General features: G+C 43.9%; 2 long non-coding RNA genes across 2 annotated transcripts in view; one reads left to right on the forward strand and one right to left on the reverse strand.

The window, feature by feature from the left end:
- The window catches only part of LOC142829701 (uncharacterized), a 127,241-nt gene that overhangs the window by 53,181 nt on the left and 59,214 nt on the right, over window positions 1-14,846 (forward strand). The gene's annotated exons all lie outside the window — the stretch shown is intronic.
- LOC142829700 (uncharacterized) lies at window positions 5,642-11,440 on the reverse strand. The gene is made up of 3 exons (XR_012904442.1): window positions 11,303-11,440; window positions 7,809-7,894; window positions 5,642-7,287 (listed from the first exon to the last, which is right to left on the reverse strand). It is a non-coding gene; the product is annotated as an uncharacterized LOC142829700 (long non-coding RNA).

Raw genomic sequence — 14,846 nt, forward strand, 5'->3', positions numbered from 1 at the left:
CCAAATACTAGAGAAGCAGATTAGTTGGTTAGCTGGCTCGACAGGCTGGCTGTGTCCCAGTCACTGTACCACCTATCTGACATTGGCCAAGACAATTGCTTTTAAATAAAATAGGGTAAAATTAGATTATATTTGAAATTATTACAAATAATATATCTCTGACATTGACTGATTGTTAAAATGGTTACTTACATTATCTCTTCTAAAGTGTTATACACACAGTCTAAATATAATCAAATCTAACACTGTAATGAGATTATCATAGATCTGGGGGAAGATGCATAAACATCAGGAATGGGTTGCAAAAAAAATAAAAGGATGAGAGAAGTTATTTTGCTCCATGCATACCCATATCTGAACTTGAAGAGCTAGTTGTGCCTTCTACACAGGCATTCTGGAACAAGTGATCAGCCCAAAGCACCCTGCACATCACAGGGAGGTTTTTGTATTAGTCTGTATCACTGTGAGAGGCCAGTTGTTATACTGCTGACAGTAATAATCTCCAGCATCATCAGCTTCAACTCTGCTGATAGTGAATGTGAAATCAGTGCCAGACCCACTGCCGCTGAACCGGTCTGGGACCCCTGTCTGACGGGTAGAGGCTTCATAGATAAGGAGTTTAGGAGCTTTTCCAGATCTCTGTTGGTACCAGGCTATGTCGTTAGTAATACCCGAACTGGCTTTGCACCTGATAGTAACACTTTCTCCTGCACTGACTGACAGGGATTCTGGTGACTGAGTCATCACTGTATCTCCACTGGAGTCTAAAAACAAAAAGAAAATCTGTGTCTGTCACAATATTCTGAACAGTAAATTTTACTCATTACATTTACTAGGTTTTAAACATACTAGGAATTCTGTGTCACTCCAGATAAGCCCCCAGACCATGTTTACATGTCAGATTTTTGCTCTTTCTTACCCTGGACCCATACAAACATCATCAGTAAGGAAAGCAGATTGTGGGACATCATCTTGACTCTTCTGAGAGACGAGGAGCTGAGAGCCCTGCAGTGGAGTGTAAAATGCAACCTGGTTAATTTATAATCCCTGTTCTATGCAGTGAGGAAATGGCACTTGGGTGTAAAAATGCAAAGCGGGTGATCTATGTAAATTCTCTCTGGACATGTTAATATTCATAGTTCATTCCCTTCTCAGGGGCCATTATTAGATAACTAGTAGGAAGTGAAATGAACAAGTCCAGTCAAAATATTTTCTTTTGAGAGTCCAGTTTGAAATGATTAGATTGGGTCATATTTAGGACAAATGCTAGAGAGTCTTTAGTATATGAGCAATAGAGTAATCTGGCTAGGGAATTGTTTGTTCATTTCATGAGGGTGGTGAGGATGTCTGCAACTGTGTTATGTGGTTTCAAGTATCATAACATGCACTGATGCAAGTGCTAGAATCTAGTTCTCTATCTTGAACTAGGCAACACTTGTTTCAACTGAAAGATACACACGTAACATGAGAAAAAATCCAGTCAACAAGTAATCAAGGATTTCACTGATAATTGTGAGCATTATTTTTTGTCAATTACACAGTTAAAAATAAATCACATTATGGATGTAATTGACTTGGGGAACAAGAACCCCCTAAAGACTGATCATCATAAGGCCTATTATTGATCCACAACTTTCAAAGAGATGAGGGAAAACTTCGGGGCAGGCCCATTCAGCCTGGGCAGACCCATGAAGGATTTACTTTTGTCTCTCTAAATTTTGAGTCCCTCACAATATCAGTACCATGGGCATTGCTGAGTAAGGGGAATCTGAGCACAACGATAATAGTGTTCTTAGGAAAGAGTGTTATTTACTTCTCCACATATCACAAAAGCCAGCAGTCAACCAAATAAATGAATAGGCAGGAGGTTTAAAACAAACACAATAATGTACTTCCTCACACAACAGACAGTTAACCTTTAGAATGTGTTTCCAGGGGATGTTGTGAAAGCCAAAAGTATAATTGAGTTAAAAAAAGAATAAAATAAGTTCACGGTGAATAGATGCATCAGTGGCTATTAGTCAAGCTAGTCAGAAATGCAACCCCTTGCTCTGGGTGTCCATAAAATTTCTGACTACCAGAAGCTGGGGCTGACTGGGTATGTCTAGATACTAGGAAGTTATTTCAAATTAACTAAATTTGAAATAACACCCGAATAGCTATTTAAAATAGTAATAGAAATGTAGCTGTGTTAGTCTGGTGTAGCTGAAGCAAAATGCAGGACTATGTAGCACTTTAAAGACTAACAAGATGGTTTATTAGATAATGAGCTTTCATGGGCCAGACCCACTTCCTCAGATAAATTTAAAATAGTGCGTCCACAGATTTAAAATAGTGCGTCCACACAACAAAGAAGCCTCAGAATTAGTCCAACGCAAGCTCCTTTAATGTGGATGTGTTACCTCAACTTAGAGCCCCAGGAAGCACTGTGGAGTGATTACTCTGAATGACTCTGGGGTGTAGTTATTTCAATATAGCAACAGTGGAGCATCCACATTCCCACTATTTCGAAAGAAGTGTAATTCCTCATGGAAAGCAGGAGTTGTTGTTTCAAACTACCCAGCCCCTTATTTTGAAATACAGGGATTTATTTTGAAATAACTCCCTACTGTAGACCAGAGCACTCGGTGTGGCTGTTCTTAAGTTCTTAGCTGGATAATATGAAATGAAACTGACTTGCTGGGTAACTGACATCTCTATGCCTACAGTGCTCTGTTGTGCTACTGCCATGGAGTGGTCAATGACAGAATTGCTCACACAATTGAATCAATGCAAGGAGTGCCCAAGTAAGCAGATGTGATCACGGTTCCCTGGGGAGTGCAGTATTGTGTGGTGTGCTGCATCTCTTTCTTGTGATATGTATCACTGCTTGTATCTCGCCAGCTGTACCTTTCAATGGGCAGTTGATACTGTGGAGTCTATTTTCCACCCAGAGCCCTCTTAGTCCAGCCCCCATATGCATGAGTGAAGGGTGAAGTTGCTCTTGGAGAGGCTCTGTATTCTCTTCTATTACATTAATGTCTTGTATCGTTTTTTCACAGCAGAGCGTGTGTCCTTACCACAAAGTTTCTTTTGGAATTGGGTGAGGTTTGTTTGTGTTTTGCTTATTTTGGGCCAAGGTAAAATGAAATAAAAATTCAAAACCCTTCCCTCTGTGCTATAGCTACATACCCTGCTTTGTACATGTTGGGATCCCATGGCCAGAGTCCCAGGACCCGACATCTTTCCACAACACAAGCACCACAGACTTTTTGAGTGTGAGGCAGGACACTCAGCGTACATTTAGACTGCAGAGCTTTTCCGGGCTCTGCCATGTCCAAGGAACGCATCTGCTTTTCCGAAAAAACATTCAGAAAAGCAGATACGTTTTTTTGGCATCCCTGTAAACCTCGTTCTACGAGGAAGAAGGGATGTTCTGAAAGAGGGTTTTTTACTGACATTTGGCCTAGTGTAGACGGGCCAAATGTCGGAAAAGCCTAATTTGGAAGAAAAGCAGAAAAAGATACGACTTTTCTTTGTAGTCTAGACAGCAGCAGAGCCGGTTTTAAGGGCAGGCTGTGACCGTATTTCGGCTTGATCTCCTGAATCTTCCCCCCACGTTTCCCTGGTTACTCCCCAACCCCCCCTTTTTTATTTAATTTTTTTTCTTGCTCGACAAATTTTTGTCCGATATTTTTTTTTAAACTGTCTGGCAACACTATGGTAGAGACAGGCAGTTGCCCGGGGCTGCCAATTGGTTAGGACTGGCCCTGTTCAGCAGTGTTGTCGTACGCTGGCAAGTGCAGCCCATTTAGTCTATCTCCTTAACCACAAACCTGCTGCTTGCTGGTCACAAGTAGCATCTGGATTCCTCTTCCAAACAGGCCAAGAAAAAGCCCATGCTCTGGAATTCAAGACACCAGTGGATTCCCCACCAGCAGCCCAATAAAAATAGATACGTTTCACAGTTTGGGAAATGGATCAAGCAGGGAGCTGTCTGCCATAAACCAGCCCAGGAGAGGATGTTTTGTCTCATTTCTAGAACGAGGCACTTCCATCCATGATGGCCACACCTGATCTGCATAGTCTGTGACAGGTCGTGTGCATGTGTATATTTGTTTGTATGGATTAGAGTACAGCATGTGGTATCCGTTTATTGGCATGTGATATGTGTTCCATGAGTGACTGAATATTACCTTCATCTCCCATTTCCTGTGGCTTTTGTCTGAAAACAGCTTTCCTTTCCACTTCATTAACTTTGCACTCTGGATTGATGGTTTGATTCCAGGCCAAAACAAACAAACAAGCACAAACACCCACAACCAACCAAATAAAACCTAGCACCTCTGCACTAAGATTAAGCTCTTCTTTATTTCAGTGTCAGCACACTGAGCAACACTGAGCACAGTGGGATCCGGGTCTGTGACAGGGCCTTTTTAGGTGCAACTGCGGTGCAAAAATAAACGTGATGATGGAATTAAGGCTGAAAATATGTATCAATCATTTATGGTAAAATCAATGACAGGGATGTTACCATAATCCAAACACCACGGATTTTAAACCCAGAAAATTCAGTTAATTTTGGACTTCATCAAAGATGGAATATATTTTTTAGGATTTCACCAAAACCTAATGTAGAACATTTGAAAACTAAACTCTTGTGCTACTTGTGTGTACTACTGTCTACTAGACTTCATGCTTCATAGAGCACGGGAGGTTTTTGTACTGCTCTGTATCAGTGTGAGAGGGAAGTTAGCAGAGTGCTGGCAGTAATAATTTCCAGCATCATCTGCTTCAACCCTGCTGATGGTGAATGTGAAGTCAGTGCCAGACCCACTGCCACTGAACCGGTCTGGGACCCCAGAAGGACGGCTGGAAGCAGCATAGATAAGGAGCTTCGGTAGTTGTCCTGATTTCTGTTGGTACCAGGCCATGTAGCTGCTTACACTGGAACTGGCTTTGCAGCGGATAGTGACTGTGTCCCCAGGAGACACTGTCAGGGATTCGGGAGTCTGAGTCATCACAATCTACCCCTGGAATCTGCAGAGAAAGAATAAAAATTAGCAGGGCTGGGGTTGGATATATGGGATAATGACATAAACATCATTTAAAGATCCACATTGAAACACTAGTAAATCAAATAGTAGAAATAAACTAACACTATACCCAAAACCAGTATATCACAATACAAACCACGGGCATTTGTCTTATGATTTGCCACATTCTTTATCAACATTTTTGGCACCCGTCTGTTCTTACCCTGAATCCAGAAAAGCAACAGGCAGAGGAGGGGAGTTGTGGAGATCATTGTGCTGCCTGGTGGTTGGAAATGCTCTTCAGTAAGGCAATTGTGGAAATGGAACCATTTAAGTGTTCAGCTGCTCAGTGAGGAACATGGGTGAATAGGCAAAAAGGCCCCAGTTATGTAAATGGCCAGACATGTAATGCCAGGGAGGAGTTTTGAGATAGGAGACTTGATGGTTTCTTATGGCGAGTGAGTGCAATAACTATAACATATTTGCATGATTTGGACTGTAGAGCAGCCAGATTAACTCTACAGGACAGGAGGGTGACAACAGCTGCTTGTTAGTGATGGGGAACCAAGCAAGTGGCAAGTTGAGACTGAAATAGGATGATCTAAAATAATTCAGTCATTTCCTGTGTGGGGATTAAATGCAGGCGGCCTCGTCTCTTTTAATGACCCCAATGTCATTATTTATGGGACCAGATTTTCAGGGCAGAAGTGGCTCCAGCAGCTGCATGGTTCTCTGCATCAGCTCCAGCAGCTGCATTCATTCCACACACCTAGCATGATGGCTGTTCTCAAAGGCTTGAATTGCACGGACAGGCAGAATGAAAGTGAGGTCTGGGGAGAGAGTCCCAAGGTCAGCTTTTGGGTGTAAGCTGCACAGCCCAGAAATGCTGAAAAGCAGTGTCTGTGTGCCAGGCTCCAGCACTGCCCATTGTGTCTGGGCCACTTCACCCTCTACTTCCACAGTCTTGAAGGCACCAGAGTTATTGTGTGAGTAGGGCAGGGGGCCTGCAGGCTTCTTAACCTCCACTGGGGTTACCCTTCTCCACAGCTGCTGGCTCTTCTAGGTGGGCGTGGACAGTCCAGCTGTCCTTAGGAAGCTGAGTAAATCGCTTTTTTGGTTGTCACCTGCTGACTTTTACTAGCCAGACCCAGTCTGAAAGTGACCATACCCCATGCTCTTCGGGAGAAAGGGTTCAGTGTCCTTCAGTGTGACCCCTCTCACTTCCCTGCCCATTGGACCACCGCCCTCCAGTTCCTATGAAAATCCTGTGTGTGCATAATGCCTGCTTGTGCCTCAGACATTTGTGAATCTGGTTTCTAATCTCTAGATTCATATAATTTTCCTCAGTCGAAAATGATTCTGAGACTTTCAGCTGGGATTTTATGAGTTATCTATTGAAGTAAAAGGACGTCTGACAACCATATTAAAAATGTATTTCTAATGGCAAAGCCAGTTGAATTTTTTGTGAAGGAACAGCTTTCCCTTAGAAAAATTAAGGTTAACATTTAAACATTCTGTGGAGCAGATAAATTCTCTTCAAAGTGATGGGGCAAGTTTTGCTACAATCCAAACATTTCCTTCCAATGAGGTCAAAATGGTGATTTTTCTATCATTATTTTGACTATTCTATTGCATTGTGTTATAAAATTCTGATGATAAATTTAAATGAACGTCAACCTTATTGATATGTTTTTTCCAAAATGAAATTAGTCTTGATGCACTGAAATTCAAGAGTGGGAATAAAGCAGAGAAAATTTTAGCGAACCTCAAGTCTCTGTGTGTATTCTAGCCAAACTCTGAATCCTCCAGTGTTTTCTCCTTTTTATTGTGTGAGTGGAAGAGCGACAGTCACCCTCTTTTTTTGTGTTTGACAGCACATCTGAACGCCAGATAGTTATATCTGCAACAAATGGAAACTGCATTGAACGCTGCAGAGAGCAGGGAGGTTTTTGTCTTGGTGTATATCACTGTGTAAGAGGGTAGCTGTTGTACTGCTGACAGTAATAGTCTGCAGCATCATCTGCTTGTACGTTGGTGATTGTGAGTATGAAATCAGTGCCAGACCCACTGCCGCCGAACCAGGTTGGGATCCCCGACTGCAGGCTAGTAGCAGAGTAGATAAGAAGTTTGGGAGCTTGCCCAGGTTTCTGTTGGTACCAGCTAAGGGAACTTCCAATGCTTGTGCTGGCTTTGCAGTTGATGGAGACTCTCCCTCCCAGTGGCACTGAGAGAGATTCTGGGGACTGAGTCATCACAACTTGCCCAAGGCAGCCTGGATAGAGAGACAAGGTGGGAATGAACAACAGTAGAATGCTGGATGAGATAAGGATTTAGACACTGAAACGCAGGCTATGTCTACACTGCAGGGGTTTTTTTTCAGAAAAAGATATGCAAATTGCAAGCTTTTTTTCTGATTCTTTTTTTCAGAAGAGTCTTTTCCAACATTTGGCCTGACTACACAGAGGAAAAACCTCCTCTTTTGGAAGATACCTTATTCCTTTTAAAATTAGGAATACAGGTCTTCTGAAAGAGTGCGTCACTTTTTCAGAAACTGTTCTCTGGATGCGGCAGAGTTTTTCCCAGATACCGGGTTTTTCACCTGGATCTTCACATTTTCCCGGAGGTATCCGGAATAACTTTGTAGAATAGACATAACCCCACTTTGAATTTTCCAATATGACTAGATACTAACACACAATTAGAATGTTAGTTCTATAAAATCAGTGGCAACACTTGTTATGCTCTGTCACCTGGATCCTCACATTTTCAAATTCTTTGTTCTGAATTTCTTACCCTGAATGCAGAGCGCCAGCAGCCAGAGAAGGGGTGTGTGTGAGATCATTCTGCCAGAACTGGGCTAAAAAGTTGCCTTCATAAACCTGCAGTGAGAAATGAAATGCTGATAATTTATATGTGCTCAGCAGCAGAGTGAGAAAACCACATCCCTATGCAAAATGCATGTAAATGTGCTGCCCTTTAGTGTCAGCACAGAGTTGTGAAATGTTCATAGTTGGCTTTTTGCCTGCTGCTCTTGTATTTTGGATTATCGCTGTCATGCACGTCCAGGGTTTGGAGAGGTACACTCTCAGCCATCTCTGCAGATTTTATATATATTTTAGCAGATCTGACATGTCTCCCCTAGATCTGACACATCTCCTTTCTGCCAGCCTTGTCTGGACAAGAGCCTTCGTTTTAGCCTTTTGTACCTGAAAGCTTGCTGGTTGTCATTCATTCAAGGCCTTGAAGGGAACCTCACAAAGCAGTGATACCAAAAACCTCCTTATCAATGTATTCCCCACAATATCAGCCCTAAGGTGTGTTAATTAACCTGAAAGCTCTAGCTCTAGAAGAACAAAACATCCTGGGGCATCATTTACAGCTCTGGGGAGCCCCTTGCTTCTCCCACTACACTGAACAGAAACTGTGGGTGCTCTGTGTCCAATTTTGGTCCTAAGCAAGGGCAACTCATAGCTTGTAACCGGTGTACGCCTATGAAACAGATTGGCTTCAAAGTCACAACGTACAATCTGTTATACTTTATCCAGGGAAAAGCCTGCTGATTAGAAGCATATTTGCTGAACTTCAGCTATAAAGAACACTATAGATCTGATCCTGGCTAGCTCAGACCTGCTTAAACTTTGACAGGGAAGATCTCAGCCAGGGGTTCCCAACCTTTTTCGGTCCCCGTACTCCCTTGGCTTTTAGTAAACCTTCCCGTACCCCCTATTCAATATGAAAGGAAATGAATTCTAGACTCTAGAATCCACAACTGTTTTCACTCACACGACTACTTTTGGAATATTTCAATTAGGATAATCTAGTTATTTACCAAATATTCTACGTACCCCATTGACAAGCTTCTCGTACCCCTTGGGGGTACATGTACCCCAGGTTGGGAACCCCTGGTCTAAGCCTTAAAGACTGAGGACCCCAGCTACTCTGGAGCCACCATGGAATTCTTCTGGAAGAATTTGAACAAACTCTGCCCATGAAATGCCTATTGCATGAGAACCTTTTTAATTGATTCCAGAAAGATTTTTACAAATCTGCTTTGGGAGATCATCTACCCTAGTCTTTGCAGTTTGTCCTCACTGAGCAATATAACCCTCCTGTGACAACACTCACTGTAGGCATGTTCATTTGCAGCGGTGTTGAGTGGTTCCAAGTATCACAACATAAATACAGTACATGAATTGATACAAGGGCTGTTTTGAGCTCTCTTGTGTGAAGCATGCAACTGTTGTTTAAAATGAAACATGTATACATGACACTAGGAGCAAATGTGTACTTCACACAACACACTATCAACCTGTGGAACTCATTGCCAGGGGTTTTTGAAGGCCAGAAATGTAACTGGATAAAAAAAAGATGAGAAGTTCATGGAGGACAAGTCCATCAGTGACTATTAGCCAAGCTAGTCGGGGAGCAATCCTATGCTCCAGGTATCCCTAAATCTCTGATTGCCAGAAATTGGAACACTGTTTGTTCATTCTCTCTGTAGTACCTGGCATTAGCCACTGTCAGAAGATAGGATATTGGGCTAGATGGACCATTCATCTGAGCCAGTATGTCCGTTCCTATGTTCTTAGTAGGACAGTATTGAAAGGACGCCGTCCTGGTGATTGACAAGTCAGTCATTGACCACTAGATGGCACTAGAAAGAGCACTTCAGGAATGGAGATTTCAGACCAACCGCACAATTTCACCATTCAAAGGACTGCCCAACCAGGTGTGATCACGTCTCCTTGGAGAGTTCAGTATTACAGAGTCTGCTGCATCTCTTAACTGTAGTGTGCGTCTTCCCTTTTATGTCTCCAGCTGTACATTTCAATATGCTGTTGATACTATGATGCCAATTTTCCACCACAGAAGCGGTCTTAGTCCAAACCCCACATGGAATGGGAATTTACACTCCTGTGTGGTGTTCTGGGCACCCAGAAGAGCCGTACTGGAATCCTGCTGAGGCACTATTGCATGAAAATGAGGTCTCCTAATCTCAGCCAGAATGTGTGTGGAACAATCTGGCCCTAGACCTAGAACATTCTTGTGTGGTTGTATGGGAAGCCCAGGTCAGAAATGTGCCCAGGCGAGCTAAGCATTCTTGGCTGGGGCTGATGGGAGTCCTATAGAACTGGGTTGTGTCAGGAAAAGGATACCATCCCTGAGCTCTGATGGGCTGAGACAATTCCTTTTCACCAAAAAGAGGCTAGAATTCTAACTTTCCTAATTTCCATTGTAATCTCGCTATGATACAGGCTGCTTCTTAAGTGAAGCAAATACATTCATTGTATTTCTGTTTTAAAAACTTCCTGATATGAAATCTATATGCTGGAGCTTGATGAAATTGCATCCTGCATGTAACAGACTGAACTGAGAAATTTCTTGCGCATAATGACTGTTGAACCACCTGGAGAGGTAGATATGCTTGAGGGCAGGCATAGGGTCCAGAGTGACCTGGACAGATTAGAGGATTGGGCCAAAAGAAATCTGATGAGGTTCAACAAGGACAATCATAGAGTCCTGCACTTGGGACAGAGGAATCCCAAGTATTGTTACAGGCTGAGGACTGAATGGCTAAGTAGAAGTTCAGCAGAAAAGGACCTGGGGGTTACAGTGGATGAGAAGCTGGATCTGAGTCAACAGTGTGCCCTCGTAACCAAGAAGGTTAATGGCATATTAGGGTGCATTAGGAGGAGCATTGACAGCAGATTCAGAGAAGTGATTATTCCTCTTTATTCGGCTCTGGTGAGGCCACATCTGGAATATTGTGTCCAGTTTTGGGCCCCCCACTACAGAAAGGATGTGGACACATTAGAGAGGGTCCAGTGGAGGGCAACATAATGAGTAGGGGGCTGGAGCGCTTGACCTATGAGGAGAGACTGAGGGTATGTCTACACTACCCTCCTAGTTCGAACTAGGAGGGTAATGTAGGCATACCGCACTTGCAAATGAAGCCCGGGATTTGAATTTCCCGGGCTTCATTTGCATAAACTGGGCTCCGCCATTTTTGAATCCCTGCTCATTCGAACCCCGTGCCGCGCGGCTACACGCGGCACGAACTAGGTAGTTCGGACTAGGCTTCCTAGTCCGAACTACCGTTACTCCTCATGGAATGCAATGCTGAATGTGACACCTGTTCAGACACTGAAGCACAGCTCGAATTTGTCATTGTGAACTGCTACTAAATACAACCCATACAATGTTAATTAAAGGCGACAGAGTGGCAGCATTTCTTGTCTGTCACACTGAAAATGACATTTTCACAGTCTTTGTTTTTAATTTCCTACCTGGAATCCAGAGAACCAGCAGCCAGAGAAGGGGCATATGTGGGCTCATCTTGCCTGACTGTAGCTGGAAAAGTTGGTTCATAAACCTGCTGTGGGAAATGAAACCCTTTTATGTGCTCAGCCACTGAGAGAGAAAACCCTTATGCAAAGGGCTATTTCTATCTCCTTATGCAAAGGGCATGTAAATTTATAATATGTCTGTTTCAACACAGAGTGATGAAATGTCAGTACTTGGCTCACTTCCTGCTGCTTCTGGGGTACATTAGAATGATGTCATATGCTTCCAGGATTCAGACGGTAATATTGTCAGACCTCTCTGCTGATCTGATTTCATTCCCTTGGAGCACTCGTCACCCTTCTTAGGGTGCTCTGAAATGGCTGGGCTCCCCATCAGAATATTGTCCATCACATCACCAAAGGGTGTATGTTAGCCTGAGAGCTCTAACCCTAGAAGAGCTAATGACCTTTGAGTACCATTTACAGAAGTGCTGAGCCCCTACATTGCCCATAAAAGTCAACAGAAGTTGTGTGTGTTTGGCAGCAGCTTACACAGTCAGGTTCTCTGTGTTTGTGAGCTGTGGGGAGATACTTCACTACTAATATGGAATGGCTGTGTCACAATAACGTCTCTTATGGCCACCCCTGGCATAGAATCATAGGATACTAGAACTGGAAGTGACCTTGAGAGGTCATCAGGTCCCTTCCCCTGTCCTCACAGCAGGACCAAGCATCATCTAGATCAATGTTTCTTAAACTTTTTAAGACTGAGGAACACCAAACTATTTTTTTTATGTGGAACACCAAGGATTTTTTTTGCTGAACAACAACAAAAAAGATTGCCTGCCCCTTTAAGGGTGGCCATTTTGAACTCTCTTCTCCATGGCACACCTCCAGCTGCCTGGTGGAACACAGTTTAAGAAACACTGATCTAGATCATCCCTGATAGATATATGTCCAACCTGCCTATTTGTCCAGTTATCTGCAATGATGGAGATTCCACCACCTCCCTAAGCAATTTATTCCAATGTTTAACCACCCTGATAGTTAGGAAGTTTTTCCTAATGTTCAGCCTAAATCCCCCTGCTTTAACCCATTGCTTCTTGTCCTATCATCAGAGATTATGGAGAATTTTTTCTCTCTCTCTCTCTCTCTTCCTTGTAACAGCCTGTTAGGTACTTGAAAGTTGCTATCATGTCCCCTCTCAGTCTTTTCTTTTCCAGACTGAACAAGCCCAGTCTTTCAATCTTCCCTCATAGGTCATGCTCTCTAGACCTTCAATCATTTTTGTTGCTGTCCTCTGGACTTTCTCCAATTTCTCCACATCTTTCCTGAAATGTGGTGCCCAGAACTGGACACAGCACTCCATTGTGGCCTAATCAGTGAGGAGTAGAGCAGAAGAATGATTTCTCACTCATATCTTGCACTATCAAGAGTGTTGTGAGCTTCTCAGAATGTTTCCTTTTTTTTGCAACAGTGTCACACTGTTGACTGATGGTTAGCTTGTCCTGTGGCTGGCCTTGGCATAAGGACGGATTGGAGAACTGCACTCAGAGACCAGGTTGCTTGTTCCTCCAATGGCTGTTGGTTTCCTAACCTGCTATAGCAAAACATCAAAACAAACCTCCCAGCAAGGTGAGTAGAACTGGAAGAGAAGTGTCCAGTTTGAGGAAGAGCCATTGGTGAAATCAGAGGCTCAGGAAAGCAATTAGAGGCAAAACTGCCAGATAGAGCCTTTGCATGTGACACTGGCCACTCAGCATGTTGAACAAAAATCTCTTTCCTACAGCTCTATCGTCTGCCTGCTACATCACTTATTGCTAATGAACACAGGGCTCCTGCTTTTTGGGCAGGCATTTGTGTTCTTCTCCCCACTTCATCAAATTATCTACTCTCTCTAAGGGCATCAAGTCCCCTGCCTTTCCACTTTAGATAAGTGTTGTAGGGATATGGCATAAAACTATCCACTGATCCAGGCAAAGGGATTCTAGCAAAGATCCTGGCTTAGACCATTATGTATCTTCTCTGTTGTTGTCTCAATGGATGTATTTTGCAGGGCAAAGACAACACTTTTTTTTCTGACAATATTGTTGGTTGTTGTGTCTGTGTGTTTCTAGTTGTGTTGAGTGGATCCAATCAGAATGACATCTTTACAGTTCATGAGTTGATGCAGTGGCTAAGTTCTAGTTCTGTGCTTTTAATCCGACATCTCTCACTAATTACTTAAAGGGAAAGGTGTGCACATGTAACCCCCAAGGAGATTGCTTGGATTCCCGGGGCTTTGTCTGCTGGCAGCTCAGGGAGAGGCACTCTGAGTTTGCCTTGGCTCCCCCTCCCTACCAGGGCCAGAGTCTGCCCGGCAACCCACAGGGAGTGAGATGCCCCTCCCAGGGGGAAGGAGAGACCATTGTTGAGGGGAGTCTGGAGCCAGCCAGGAAAAGGGGAGGACTGAGTGTGTGGGAGCTAGTAAGCCCCAGGCCTGCATGCAGGGTTCCCCCTGAGAACTAGCCTCTAGGGACCTGAAGGCAGGATCCCTCAGCTGGGTTTATGTCTCCACTGTTGATTCCCAGTTGTGGAGTTTGCTGGGAGGCTTCCCCAGCCAGGCGGAGTTGGCTCTCCAGCTCCCTGGGTGAGAGAGTCACTGCATGGTCAGCTGGGCTCTAGCAGCAAGTTCAGGGCTGCTGCCTGCTGTGTGGGTCTGGAGGCTGGCCTGGGAGGCTATAGTTTTGAATTTTGGTGCAGTTGTGTGGTCTGCATCTTGAGCCCTGCACCCCTTCACAGTGAGGGGAAATTCTGGGACCGAAGCAGCCTGGTTCCTGCTTGAAGAGGACCCCTGTGAGGAGAGAGCAGCCCCTTTGCAGAGACTGAGTCATCTCTCAACCTGAGGCTCATTCATGGACTGTGTGAGTGCACCAATTTTTAGTTAGTAAGTCAGGGAATTTGTTTGGGGATTTTATTACCTGCAGCCTATTAAACTGTGGAGGGATTTGCTGCCTTCTCCCATTTGTGAGTCCTTTGGGCTGTACTGGACCTAGTCAGCCCCACTGCTAAACCTCTGCAGAGAAGGATTGTGTGGTCAACAGTCATCAAGGGCCCCAACAAAGTACGCGTACCAACGGGACACTAACTTCACAGTTGCAGGGCACCGGTGACCCTAAAAATAATGTTTTACCCTGTTCTGTTCTAATTGTCTCCTGTTTAATATAATTGTGTTTATTATACTGTATGTGTTTGTGTTATTTTCTGGGAGTCTCCAACTATCTGGCGAATACGTGGGGATTATCCTGGGCTAGAATTTTCCTCCCAAGCTGCCCTGGCAACCCTGCTAGGAAGGAGTGAGGGGGGTGGAGGCACCGCCAAGTACATCAATCAGAAAGAATAAAATTGAGTAGGTGGCGGGATCCAGAAGAACCCAGACCTATCCATCCAAACCTGAAAGGAGATTGGCTCTAAAAGAAGGTAACCAGGTGGAGAGGGGGCGCTACATTGGAGGCACCGCTGGGATCCCGTCTTTTAAACTCATACCTTATATACACTCCTGCTGTCT

This window comes from Pelodiscus sinensis, chromosome 5 (genome assembly GCF_049634645.1).
Source record: "Pelodiscus sinensis isolate JC-2024 chromosome 5, ASM4963464v1, whole genome shotgun sequence".
Lineage (NCBI taxonomy): Eukaryota > Metazoa > Chordata > Testudines > Trionychidae > Pelodiscus > Pelodiscus sinensis.